The following is a 13,099-nucleotide window of genomic DNA, read 5'->3' on the forward strand; positions in this document are numbered from 1 at the left end:
GCTGTTCGAACAATAGAGACAGCTCCCAAATCGGCCCCCAGACTGCTCAAAAAAGCAGCCCACAGCAGGAACTCGGACACCGGCCCCTCGGGCATTGCCCGAATGCCCGCGTTACCAATCCGACGGTGGTGCTGTTACCACCTGAAAATGAACGTAAACTCGAGGGCCACTTTAATTTCCAAGTAGAGAATGTCTCTTGCTTGGAGGACTCACTAGGGCTATTTTTCGATGTGTGTAAACCCTGGTGAAGTTCACAAGACAGTGTGAAAATTCTTCATGCCCAAAGTTTTGTAGAAGCCTAGGGACTTGCACTGTGCCTGCTGCCTTATTTTTAGGTCGAGCCTGGGCAGCGCATTCGCTGCTCTGCGAGGAATGCTGTATTGGAGTATGCACTTGAAGCCCTGCCCACTCGCCGCCCATATTTGTCATTGGCTTTTGTCATTGTCCTTCATAAATGCTGGCTTCTGATTTGTTAATAGGCTTGTTAGTCCCTCATTAGTACTGCCTTGTCTTCATTTGTAACCTCGTATGAGGACACCCCCTTTTATATGTGTTGTTGCTCAGTAGACTTTTATTACAGCCTCTGAGCACTATTTTGTTTAATGGTTTTCTCAAGCCTGCTGTTACAGGCAAGACATGCTTTCTCGCAAGAGCTATATTAACTTTTTTTTTTTAACATAGCATGGCACGTCACGCTGACATTGGTGGCTGTGCCTTGGCTTTAATTGCTGTGCCAAACGAGGTTGCATATTTTCTTTAACTATATATATATATATATATACCTCGCTCCAAGTTACCCACAGGCAAGGATGCACTAAACAGCAAGATCACGGGTAAGAGCGAACACCACAGTCCGATATGTTTCCAGCTCTCATATGTCATAGATTTTAACCTGACGCGTTTCTGAACTTCTTGTTCTCATCAGAGACTGGACAAATGAGTTTGTGCTGACACACCCACACTTAAATACCTTGTTTAGCGTCCTTTATGATGACACACACTACAAAATCCAGAAAGCATTGCGCACATAAAGGACGCTAAACAAGGTATTTAAGTGTGGGTGTGTCAGCACAAACTCATTTGTCGAGCCTCTCATGAGAACAAGAAGTTCAGAAACGCGTCAGGCTAAAATCTATGACATGAGCTGGAAACATATCGGACTGTGGTGTTCGCTCTCACCCGTGATCTTGCTGTTTAGTGCATCCTTGCCTGTGGGTAACTTGGGAGCTAGATATATATATATATATATATATTTTTTTTTGTATTGCTCCATGCCGCACTTACACTTTAATGTCGGCCGCGCCCCTTTCCTTAAACAATATGAGTCTAAGGAAAGGCGCATGGCTGCCATTAAAATGAAAGCACGGCATGGAGCTTTTACAAAAAAAGTATTTGTTTGTCAACTTAACAAACAAATGCTTTTTTTTGTAAAAGCGCCCCATACCGCGCTTTTACTTTAATGGCAGCCACGCCCCTTTCTTTAGACATGGCTCGTCTAAAGAAAGAGGCTTGGCTGGCAGCACTGACCTAGGCAAAGCATTTAATAAATGTTTGGGCAATGGCAAGTTGCAGGTTGGAGGAAGAAGAGCAAATAGACAGATATGTTTATGATTGTAGGTACAAATTACGCCATGCTGTCTTTTCTATTGCTGTAAACAATCCTTGGAGAAAGTTGGTTGGTTTTCTCTAAGTAGATTAACAGTTCTCTACAGGGGAATAATATCTGTAAAATTTGGGACAATTAAACAGTACATAAGGAAAACGAGTTGCACGGCAATGCAGTGTCACTTAATCATAGGGGCCGACAGAAGCCCTGATCTGCCAAGGTTCCTGTGATTTGGGAATTTTCTTGGAGGAACAGTTCAAGAGGTTATCACCGTATTCTTGTCATAGCAGATAACTTCAGATCTCTGAGGTTGTTCTAGTCCTTCGGACAGAGGCGCAACTAGAGCCAAATTTCGGGGGGGGGGGGGGGGGCTAAGAAAAAATTTCGGGGGGGGGGGTGAACCTTTAATCAGTAGGCAGAGTGGAGCTGCAGGGCCTCCAACAAGGGGTGAAACAACAGCAAGGCCTAATTAACATTCAAATGGTCTTTTAAAGACCTGTGAAACGTTCGGGTGCGGCTGTGTGTGTGCCCGAGATCTGTCTCATCCCGGGCTGTCACACACGACGGGGGGGGCTGAAGCCCGGTGAGTGCAATGGGTGTTGCGCGCCTGCCTTCGAAACTTTATTTTCTGTGGTATGGTGTTCCATGTAACAACAGAATTGGTAACAAGGCTGAAAAATTATACAGATGTTTTGGGGACATTTGATCAGCATGAAAAGTGGCAAAACGAATGGTCTGGCAGGGAGTGGCTGTTGCGGATACTGTCAGTATTTGGACTTTTCGGTGTCAAATCACGTTGAAAGAATAACTTTCATCGTCACCCAAACTGTTGCAGAGGGATGTATGATGTTACCACGCGATCAAAATGATCGCAGTACATCACAACGCAGTTTTTACAATGCAAGTCGTTACCACAGCTTGCGCTGTAGGGTGCTGGACTTAGGAATAGTATAATTTACTATTCCAACTCCAGCCTAGGGAAGGTGTTGGAATAGTAAATCTACTATTCCTTAGTCTAGAGTGCCCCCCTTGGGTTTTAAAAGCTGCGTTGTAATAGTACTGCGGTGTTTTGACCGCGTGGTAAAGGTTGTTTACCGTTGCAGAGTCTACCCACAATGAAATCCTCCCACAGCAAGAAGTCATTTTGCGATGGTGTGGCATGTGGGTTGGGCATTGAAATCTCATGGTGTTGAACTCTGTAAGCTGCATTGGCCAACCCACAAACGTAGTGCATTGTGTCAAACTGTGTTGCGGAAGCAGTTCTTTCCTATATTATGTTTATGGCTGCATTTGTCACTGGTATAGCAAAGTTATTTATGTCCAAGAAGGCCCTGTATTTTCTCCCCTTGAATTTTCTTACTGGCACTCTTTTGCAGTGCCGGCCTCTGCATGCAGAAGCCCAGTGGATGAACTTCAGAAAGCAGTGGAAAGAAAGGTACTCAATGCCTCTACGGCGTGCATTCACTGCCACAAAATGGCTCCAGCCTTTCCATCACTTTACCGCCAGATACACAATAGATATATACAACTGCAATGGCTAGTCCTTAGTACTCAGGGGCGGTTCTATGTTGGGCTAGAGGTGCCAATTCTTCGTGGAAGCTATCAAGGAGTTTGGGGTATGCACCTGAACTCTCGCCAATCCCCCCCCCCCCGCCCGCCACCCCCTCTTTCGCTACACCATACCCCAAGCTGTAGAGCTGTGAACTGTACACTTCTATAGGATTGGTTTCCTAGAAGTAATGATGCAAATCAAAGGGCACATTACTGCTGGTTATTTTGAAGGTCTGCTGGGAAATCAAGGAAAGGCTAAAGAATTGCCAAAGGGTCTGTCTCCAAGAGTACCGCACTGCATTGTCTAGCAACTAACAGCTCACAGTCCCCAGTCCTGCTGTCATTCTGCAGTTCATACAGACGAGCCAGTATGAAACTCGAGAACCACGGTGACACAGATACAGTCAATACTACATGGGGAAACATAACAATGACCCTTTTAAGTGGTATCTTCAGGGTTTCGCTTTCTGCACTGTCACTGTCCCAACAAAACAAGTATGCCGCTTGGAAACCAGGCACATACCTTCTGCAAGGTGTAAGAAGATAGTTACAAATCTTACAACGAAAAATGATGAATGTTGCAGACTGGATAATGGGTTCCTCACGATCATAATGTTGCAAGATCCCTTGAGAAATTCAAAATGATTTCTTAACTTCTGGATTCCGTATTAGTCAACAAGACGTTGCCCCTTCCAAGTGGTGTATTAGACTGCACTCACAGCTCCCGCACAACTTCTCTGTCTTGTGTTTTACGTGTTCCTGCTGCTTCAACCCTCACACTTTTGAGACACAGCTAAATATATCCTAACTTTTGGCCTCTACCTTATCTCTTATTGTAGAAATGTTTTTTGAATGAATGAATCCACCCACCTCGAAATATTTATGAGAATGAAAAAATCTCGAGCTGGCTGCCTCCCCCTTCTGTTAATCTGGTTGTTTGTGTCTGGCGGACATTTATCCTACAGTGTAAATTCCCAGTGTCCTTGAGCCTGTGCAGTTGTGTGGAAGTGGGCCAATTTCCACTTCTTTTGATCTTACTCTGGAAAATGGGCAGGGATATCTCTCCCATAAAGCTGCACTGCTCTTATCGTTAATTACAAACATTTTTAACTGTTTAAATATTTTAATACTGGGATTGAAGGCACCCTATCCAGTCTTTGTACAGGTTCCAGTTGTTTTAGTCATAGTAATGAAGTTGGTATTATGTTGGTCATTATTCACAAATGAGGTTTAATGTTTGCATGTTGTGGAAATGATTTCTTTCATGTACAGCAATATTATTTTCAATTAGCTGTGCCCTTGAAGCGCGGAGTCCAGCGGGCTCCTGGCCAGAAGGCTCTCAGGCTGAGTTCTCTGCTCCTGATTCGGGGCTTTTGTATCAGTGGAAATGCTCCCACCAAATTTGTAGGTGTTCCTGCGAGAAAAAAAGTTTTCACGTCTGTTCCAAAAGTTGATACCGGCAAACAAAAAAAAAAAATACCCTGCACATCATACTGTAATGCATGCTTCCCACTTAAACTTTAAAATAAGTTACATTTGTTTGTAGAAAAAAACTTGCGCGTGTATCTAATTTTCATATTTTTTTTTTTACAAAAAACACACCATTTGAAAAACTTTTTTTTCAGCTTGTTACCAATTGTTTGAAGCCGTTTTTAAAAACTCGTAATTAATGAATCAAACTTATAATTTAAAAAACTGATTTCCTGCCTGGTCAGTACTAGCGAGTGCCCTACCATTTGGATAAGTGCACAAGATCAAACCGTACCAATTCAAAGACTTTGCTGTGTCATGCCTTTTATACAATCGTGCCCTAAACCCTCCTCCTGGGAAGGTTGAAAAGGTATTGCAGGTTGAGCTGATAGTGTGCAATGGCTCATAAAATTATCTAAAGATTGAGTAAAAATACCAGAATTCTTGAACTCAGTCTGATGACATCACAAAGGCTTTAAGCACACACTCTCCCACCAACACGTTATTTTTGTTATATTTTTAAAGAAATTCCCAAACTATTTCTGATCAACAACCAGATGTCAGGACGAGGTAGATCATTAAAATTTGTGATGTACAACCTGCAGCAAAAATGGTTACACTTCAAGAAAAATTGACTTATCATCAGGTCATCTTTTAAATGTAAAAAAATCTCTGTGTCCTCCTCAGGGATCCAGTAGTATAAATTTGATTTTCCCAAATGCACATTGGGCTAGCTGCAGAGGATGAATGAAACAGTGTGACTTCCTTGCCACTGCAGATAGGAGCAGGACCTGCAAAGTGAGCACAGTACTAGTGGTGTGTGTCTGCCATGCTAAACACCTGAAAGTGACATTGTGGTGGGAGGGAAAAAAACTAGTTAAGCATATAAAGAGTGATATTGGGGCCAAATGTGGAAGACCAACGAAGCGTGGAGCAAAGATGCAAGGTTAAACGTCTACAAGTCGGATCTATGGAGCCTTTTGTTTTCTTCCATCATATGAAAATGATGCTAGGGAGTTCTAAGCAGAGTTCCTGCTCATAAGAAATGCAAACCTCACATTCCTAATGAAGCCTACCATGCATGATTCTTTTAATTACTTCGAAGCATGTGCTATATTGAAGAAATAGAATTGGCAGCAGGTAATTGTTCTGACTTGTTTCTCTTTTAAGGACACTTGAACGCATTATTTATCAAGAGGCCTGATAAGAAGGTGGTGGATGGGTATTTTAAAATTATTAGAAGACCAGCCACACTTGTCTTGCAAATATGTTACCTCTCCCTTACTGACTACCTCAGGGCACTGAATATGAATCCCCCTTCGTGCACCCATTGGGGTGTGTTGAAAGAGAATGCCAGAGCATACCACAATGTCAGCACGGACTCCGCTTTACCCATTGTGTTTATAAAGCAATTTTACCAATTTAATAAACTATTGCTTGTGGTTGAGGACATTCTCATGTACTTCTATAGTTCTCTTCCTCTCACCCTGTATGTTTCTTCTTTCTTCGCTCACTCTCCTCTCACCACCTGCTCTATTCATCTCTCTCCCTCCCCAATCATCTCTCTACCTCCCCATTCATCTCTCTCCCTTCCCATCCATCCATCTCTTTCCATTTCTTCTCGTCTTGAACAGTCTGCTAAAAAAAGTAGACAGTAAAGGCATTCAATATTGAATTTCTCTAACATATAGTTAATAATGAGTCTCCCTGCTTTACTTGGGATATTTCTACATTAAACGTGACTCTAATATAAAACGTCCCAGTCCCTACTGACTTACCCACTGACTGTCAAAAGTTCCATCTGAGATCTAACTGAAGGCATTCTCGTAAGGGAGCTATGAGACATGCAATAGATGACTTTAAATAACGACGTAGATATGTACACAACCTCAATTTGAAGGTCTTCCCAGTGCTCGTGTCGGTCACTTTAATCAAAGTACAGTCATTGATTAAAACCATCAGGATCGCAAACTCTATTTCCAATTTAGAGTAGGCTCCCTTCCAGTTAGGTCATTTACAGCCAATTGGGCAGGGGAAAACGGTAAGGATAAATGCCGTAAGTGTGGTGAAGAACGAGAAACAATAAGTCATTTCCTCTTCTTTTGCCCCTTATATTATGCACCCAGAGCCATGTGGGTCAAGCCTATCTGTAGAGTGATTGGCATACGCAGGCATGCAGAGGCCTTAAGAATTTTAAGCACTGACCCCTGCCCTTTAATTGCTACTGCTATGGCTAAATTTCTGAAATGGGCTTGGGTAATCCGTATGGCCTTGTTGCGGAAGGGCTCTGATTATTGATCAATTACTACTGTTGATTGTGTGTAAATATGTGGGCCTACTCAACTTATGTAACCTATGTGCAATACCCCCTGTTCTGTTAAAAATGATGGACTTTGTTTTATGATTTTAGATTTTATCCATTTAAAATAATTGATATTCGGCATTTGTCTATAGCAGTTTAATTCATTCTTAGAAATTTATTGAATTGTTTTTATTGGAATTTTATACTGAAAAATTCTGGTTTTATGTATGTTTTTATGTCCATCACTTCTAAAAATGTGCCCTCTCTCGTAAAATGTTACTATGACTGCCTTTGCCGCTCCTTCAGGATTTCTGGTTCATGACATTTTAGAGTAGTATTGGATAAAACACCTGTTATGAATCATTTGCAATCCCTATGGATCCTTCAACCACAGCACATTTTTCAACATTTCGAACCCCTAATGCATTTTTAAGATCTGAGGGGACGCGTTGCCTTCCAATGGCATCATGATCAGCTTGTCTGCCTCTTCACAGACCACGACATCTGATGTTTGCAAGCAGCGCATGGTGTTCAAAAGGAAATCCGCATTTGCATTGTTTCTGTAGATCTCTGAACCAAGAATGGATCACATTTGGTAGATTCAAATGATTCACAAAAAGAGGAATGCAGATTGAGGGCTAGAAGTGCTAGATGTAGGAGTATCTGCCTTTCTGAACAGAAGGAATCACATGCTTTGATAGCCACTAAACACATTGTGATAAGGGTCCCAGATACACGAATGACACCACGTGTGTTTAACCAGGGATGTTTATTTAAGTTAAGTTTAACTCTGCGACCTCAGCCACAGCCTCCTCGTAGACAGCCGTTCCTCATCTCCCCCGGCGCTCGCCTTGGAACGCTGGTCGCGGTGACATTCTAAGTGATGTCACCGCGAGCAGCTCCATCACACGCGGAGTCGCCGGGGGGGAATGCAGGCGGAAGATACCACACATCCCCCTCCCCTGCGGAAAGAAAACACAAGAAATATAACAATACAACAACTCCCGCAAAATGTTACATCATGACATATTGATCAAAGTGTCTGGGGAGTCTGGTCACTCTCCTGCTGGGCTTGACACTGGGGTGGGGGGATGGCAACAGTATCTTAGTGTTGGGCCTTTTGTTCCTCTCCGCATCACTCTCCCCCTCACTGTTTGAGTCTTGCCCGGGTGGGTGAAACCTCACTACTCTCCCCAGATTCCAGATCTTCCCCTCTTGGGTCTTCACAGCGTTTTTGAACAATTTTGTGATCTTGGTTGGACTACTGTACTCTGACCAGTTAGCTCTCCCAGTTGGGGTTCTGATCTTGATTCTGTCCCCTACTTTGAATCCGGCCTCTCGTGTGGATTTCAACTGGTCGTATCTTTCCTTCCTTTTTGCCATTGCTCCCTCTTGTCTCTCTTGGCTTTTCACTTCTTTTGAGTGGTTTGACCATCCCTTGTGCCACCCCATCCACCCCGGGGATAGCTTGGTGTTGGGTATCCTTGCGCGGAGCAACTCGAAAGGCGTGACCCCCGTCGTTTGGTGTGGTGTGAACCTGTACGCTTCTACCCGCCTCCATGCTTCTTCTTTCCAGCTTAAGCCACTGGCCTTGGCCAACTGTATGCTCTCCTTGAGGGTTTTGTTAAAACGCTCGACCATGCCATTCGTTTCGGGGTGATATAGAGCGCAACGTTTGTGTCTGATGCCCCTCTCACCAAGGAAGTCCTCCATTTCCTTAGAACACAACTGCACCCCATTATCCGTGAGAATGCTGCTGGGTAGCCCTTCCCTGATGAACACCTCTTCCAAGAATCCGATGACTGTCTTAGTAGTGACTTCACTTACTAACTTTATTTCAGGCCACCTAGAATGCATATCCATGAGTACTAGGATGTACGGCGTGCGCAGCTCTCCAGACAAAGGACCCACGATGTCCAATGCTAACTCCTCCCAGGGTCCTGACGGTGGCGGCCTGCATACCATCGGGGGTGTGATTTGCTTCAAGACCTTGTCACTGTTGATGCAGGGAATGCAGTCTCTAATCTTCCTTTCGGTGGCAAGGTCCATGCCTGGCCACCAATAGCTCTCTCTGAGTCTCTGTTTAGTCTTTGTTAGGCCCATATGTCCTTCGTGGGCTATCTCGACCAGGTTGTCTCTGACCGACGTGGGTGGCACTAGTCTCGTCCCCCTGAACAGGCACTCGTCTACTATGGACAGTTCATCCTTGACCCCCCAGTATGGTCGCAGATTTCCCTCCTGTTTATCTTCGTGGGTCCACCTGTTTCTTACTCTTTTGAACACCTCTTCCAAGACCTCATCTTCCTTCAGTGCATTCTTCCATGTTTCCTCTCCTAGTGCCCTCTGGATGGCGCAGACATTCTCCATCTGTAGTTCATCCGCTTCATCATCCACCTTCTCTTGGCTCTCCCTCACTTCATTCTCATATACCAGTCTTGACAGACAGTCTGCTGCGAAATTTCGCGCTCCTGGGACGTATTCGACACCGAAGGTGTACTCTTGGAGTCCGACCACCCACCGCCTGATCCTACTGGAGATGGCATCCAGGCCTTTTTTGCTAAATACTTCCACCAGTGGCTTGTGGTCGGTGCGAAGAGTAAACTGTGTGCCCCACAGGAAGTCTCTGAATTTCCCTAATGCCCATGATACTGCCAGGGCCTCCTTCTCAATCACCGAGTAGTTGTTTTCGGACTTTTGGAGTGATCTTGACGCGAAAGCTATGGTTTCCTCTCCGTCCTTGCCTACTTGGGTGAGGACTGCTCCCAGTCCCTTAGCGCTTGCGTCGGTGGTGACCACAGTCGCCCGGTTGGGTATGTAAGACTTCAGACTGGGGGCCTCAGTAAGTGCCCTTTTTACGTCTTCGAATTCCCTCTGACACTCCTGACTCCAGTTGAACTCTGTCTCTTTCTTTAGCAGCAGCCTGATGGCGTAAGTCCTTCCTGCCAGGTTCTTTATAAATTTTCCATAGAACTCCAACATTCCCATCATTGACTTGATTTCGTCTTTACTCGTCGGAGGTGCTAGATTAACAATGGTGTTTTGTAGTTCAACTTTGGGACATATTCCTTCAGCTGTCACCTTGTGTCCCAAGAAATCCAGTTCAGCGCAACCAAACACACACTTGTCCTTTTTCACCGTTAGACCTTGTGACCTGAATCTTCCCAGTACTCGCCTCAGCCTCTCATCATGTTCCTCATGGTTCTTGGCAAAGATGAGTACATCGTCCTGGTAGCACATGACACCTGGGATGTCTTTCAAAATGTTCCCCATGAGTCTCTGAAATACGGCGGCCGCCGAGACTAACCCGAACGGCATCCTCTTGAACTTGTACGCGCCCATAGGTGTCACAAATGCAGTGAGTTCCTGAGACTCTTCGTGCAGCTTTATCTGGAAGTAGGCCGAGGTGAGGTCGAGAGTGGAAAACACCTTGGCCCCCTCAAGCATGCTCATCATTTGAGTGATGTTGGGCAGGGGGAATCTATCAACCACGACCTCCTTGTTCAATGCCCTCAGGTCGATGCAGAGCCGAACCGACCCATCCTTCTTCTTCGCGGCCACGATGGGCGCTAGCCATTCAGTCGCTTCAACTGGTTCGATGACACCAGCCTTACACAATTTCTCTAATTCAGATTTGACCTCTTCTTGGATGGCTATGGGAAGCTTCCTGACTTTGGCCACGACTGGCTTCGCGTTCTCTCTAAGTTTTATCTTGTGGCAGTAGTTTTTCAAGCATCCCAGCTCCTCTCTGAACACTTCTTTGAACTCAGTCACTACGTTAGTCTTTTGCTCTTGTATCTCTTGTATCAGGATCTGGGGATTACTATTAGGATTGAGGTAGACTCCCAACTCCTTCTGAGCTTGCCACCCCAAGATGTTATCCCCGACAGTGGACACATACACTTTGGACACGGTTGTCCTGTTTTTGTATTCGATTTTTCCTAGGAAATACCCTTTCATAGAGATGGGGCGACCAGCATACCCCCCAGGTCTCAGGTCCATACCTTTCAAAACTATCTTCCCCTTGGACACACGAGTGAATTCTTTTGCATTGATAATGGTTATCCTTGAACAGGAATCAAACAAAGCATCTAACTCAGTGCTCCCCACTTTTATTGTGTCTTTAGGGCTGCTGACCTGACTCTCATCAACTTGTACTCCTATTTCTTCGCATGTGGCATCAACAAGACTTTGGATTTGTAACTCTTTCACCTGCACTACAATTTCGTCACATACTTCGTTCGTCCTGTCTCTACTCTGTCTTCCAGCTCCTAGCCCACTCTTGCAATACTGCTTGAAGTGACCTTTCTTGCCGCACTTATTACATGTAAACCTGAGGGCGGGACACTCTTTGTCATTAGCAAGATGCCCCTGCTTGCCACACCTGTAGCAGGTGCCCTTGAATGTTCCTCCCAACTTGCTTACCCTCTGCTCTCTATACGCCACCTTCTGACCTTTGATCACTGACACGGCCTCACCCTCGGTCACTACTTCATTGACATTAGGTTTATCTTCGCTTCTTTTCTCCCCGGTGTCTTGTTTTATTTCCTTGACACACTGTAGCATGTGCTCAACTTGTTTAGCTATGATGAGAACCTCCCTCAAAGGTGGGTCATCCTTCAGCCACAACTCTTCTCGCACACGCTCCATTCTGCAAGCCAATACGAACTGATCCCTGATTCTTTCCTCACTTGCCCCACCAAACTTGCACGTAGCTGCTAGCTTCCTCAGTTCAGAGACAAAATCTTCAATAGATTCCCCCTCCTTCTGTGTCCTCCTCCCAAAGTGGTACCTCTCCATAATTGTGCTAGTCTTGGGGAGATAGTGTAAATCCAATTTCTTTAAACTTACTTCTAACTCATTGAGACCCCTTGCTTCTTGTGTCCCTAACTCTGGGGGGTGGTCTAGAACCTCTTCTCCTTCCGCACCCAAGTAATACGCTAACAATGCTACCTTCCTTTCCAGGCCAAGGTTAGGCCCACACACAGTTGCGTAATTCAAAAACACTTTTTTCCACTTTTTCCATTGTATAGTGGGATCACCTGGGTTAGTCAGGAAAAAGGGTTGAGGGGTCACACTCTGCATGGCGCAAGGTCACCGTGTGAAGTACAACCAGGGAACCCAAAACAATTTTTTCCTCTGTCTCTAAAAGTGTAAATTGAGGGAAGGGTGCTGTTTTCAGACACTGAATGAATTAAATCGCATATAACACATTTGCATACAATTCTACCTCTGCATTCTGGGAGAATATACCACCTTAGAGGGGACAGTGGTGGGTGTGCCTGTCAAAGCTGATCTCAGGTTTGTGTACTAGAAGATAACATTCCAATTAAGTGAATTGCTCAGTCCACCCCCAGGCTGTAGGGAACACAAAGAACAAAACGACAGGTATGGCTCCTAGTCTTGTAAATACGGCCAGTCCTCTTAGCTCAGACTGCTACCCCAGTAGGAATAATGTGAGTTTGCACCTGTAGCATGGGATACAAGATTTAAAAATGCTGCGGTAAGTTCAATGCTACATGGATGGCGCAGTCCACCTTCAACCTGCAGGGGAGACAATTAAGAAGACTCCTGGGTTTTCCTGCACAGCCCACTCTCCCTGGAGCTGCTGACTCCAATAGCGCGTGGCCTCTTCCCTTTTTAAAATGTCAATACTCAGGCTTATTCCTCTCTTTCCTACAGCCAGCACAATTCCTTTGAACCGCTAGAGCGGGGATGGAAAGCCTCCTTCCACACGAGTCCCTCAATGCGTTAAAATACAGTTATTGACCAGCTCCGGATGATGCTTCCAACACAAGACTGGTAATGTCAATTTATTATGTGACGATGCACGCGTCCTGCTCCAATCGCTCCGACTTCACTTCGCAGGCAAGGTAAAATAATAAGACGCCCTCCGAGGTGACAGGAGAGCTGCCTCAACCTTGTGTCCCTCCGTCTAACCAACGATGCATTAAAAGGTTCTCTGACACCGGCTGCAGAGAAGCATCCCTGGAGTGTAAGCATGGTGGAAGGTACTAAGCAGAAAGGGATTGTCGTTCACAAAGACAGACAGCAAGGCTTAAACTGATCCTCTTACTTTTAAGAGATGTAGTAGAGGTGATTCCTTTTTGCTCAGCGTTGGAACACACCGGAGTTCCTTTTCCCGTCTGTATGTATTTGTATTTATGTTTGTG

The 13,099-nt window shown here is 44.9% G+C and overlaps 1 protein-coding gene across 3 annotated transcripts in view; it reads left to right on the forward strand.

Moving 5' to 3' along the window:
• Positions 1-13,099, forward strand: part of MID1 (midline 1) — an 805,692-nt gene that overhangs the window by 632,525 nt on the left and 160,068 nt on the right. The gene's annotated exons all lie outside the window — the stretch shown is intronic.

The sequence above is a fragment of the Lissotriton helveticus genome, chromosome 8, assembly GCF_964261635.1.
Source record: "Lissotriton helveticus chromosome 8, aLisHel1.1, whole genome shotgun sequence".
In the NCBI taxonomy this organism is placed as follows: Eukaryota; Metazoa; Chordata; class Amphibia; order Caudata; family Salamandridae; genus Lissotriton; species Lissotriton helveticus.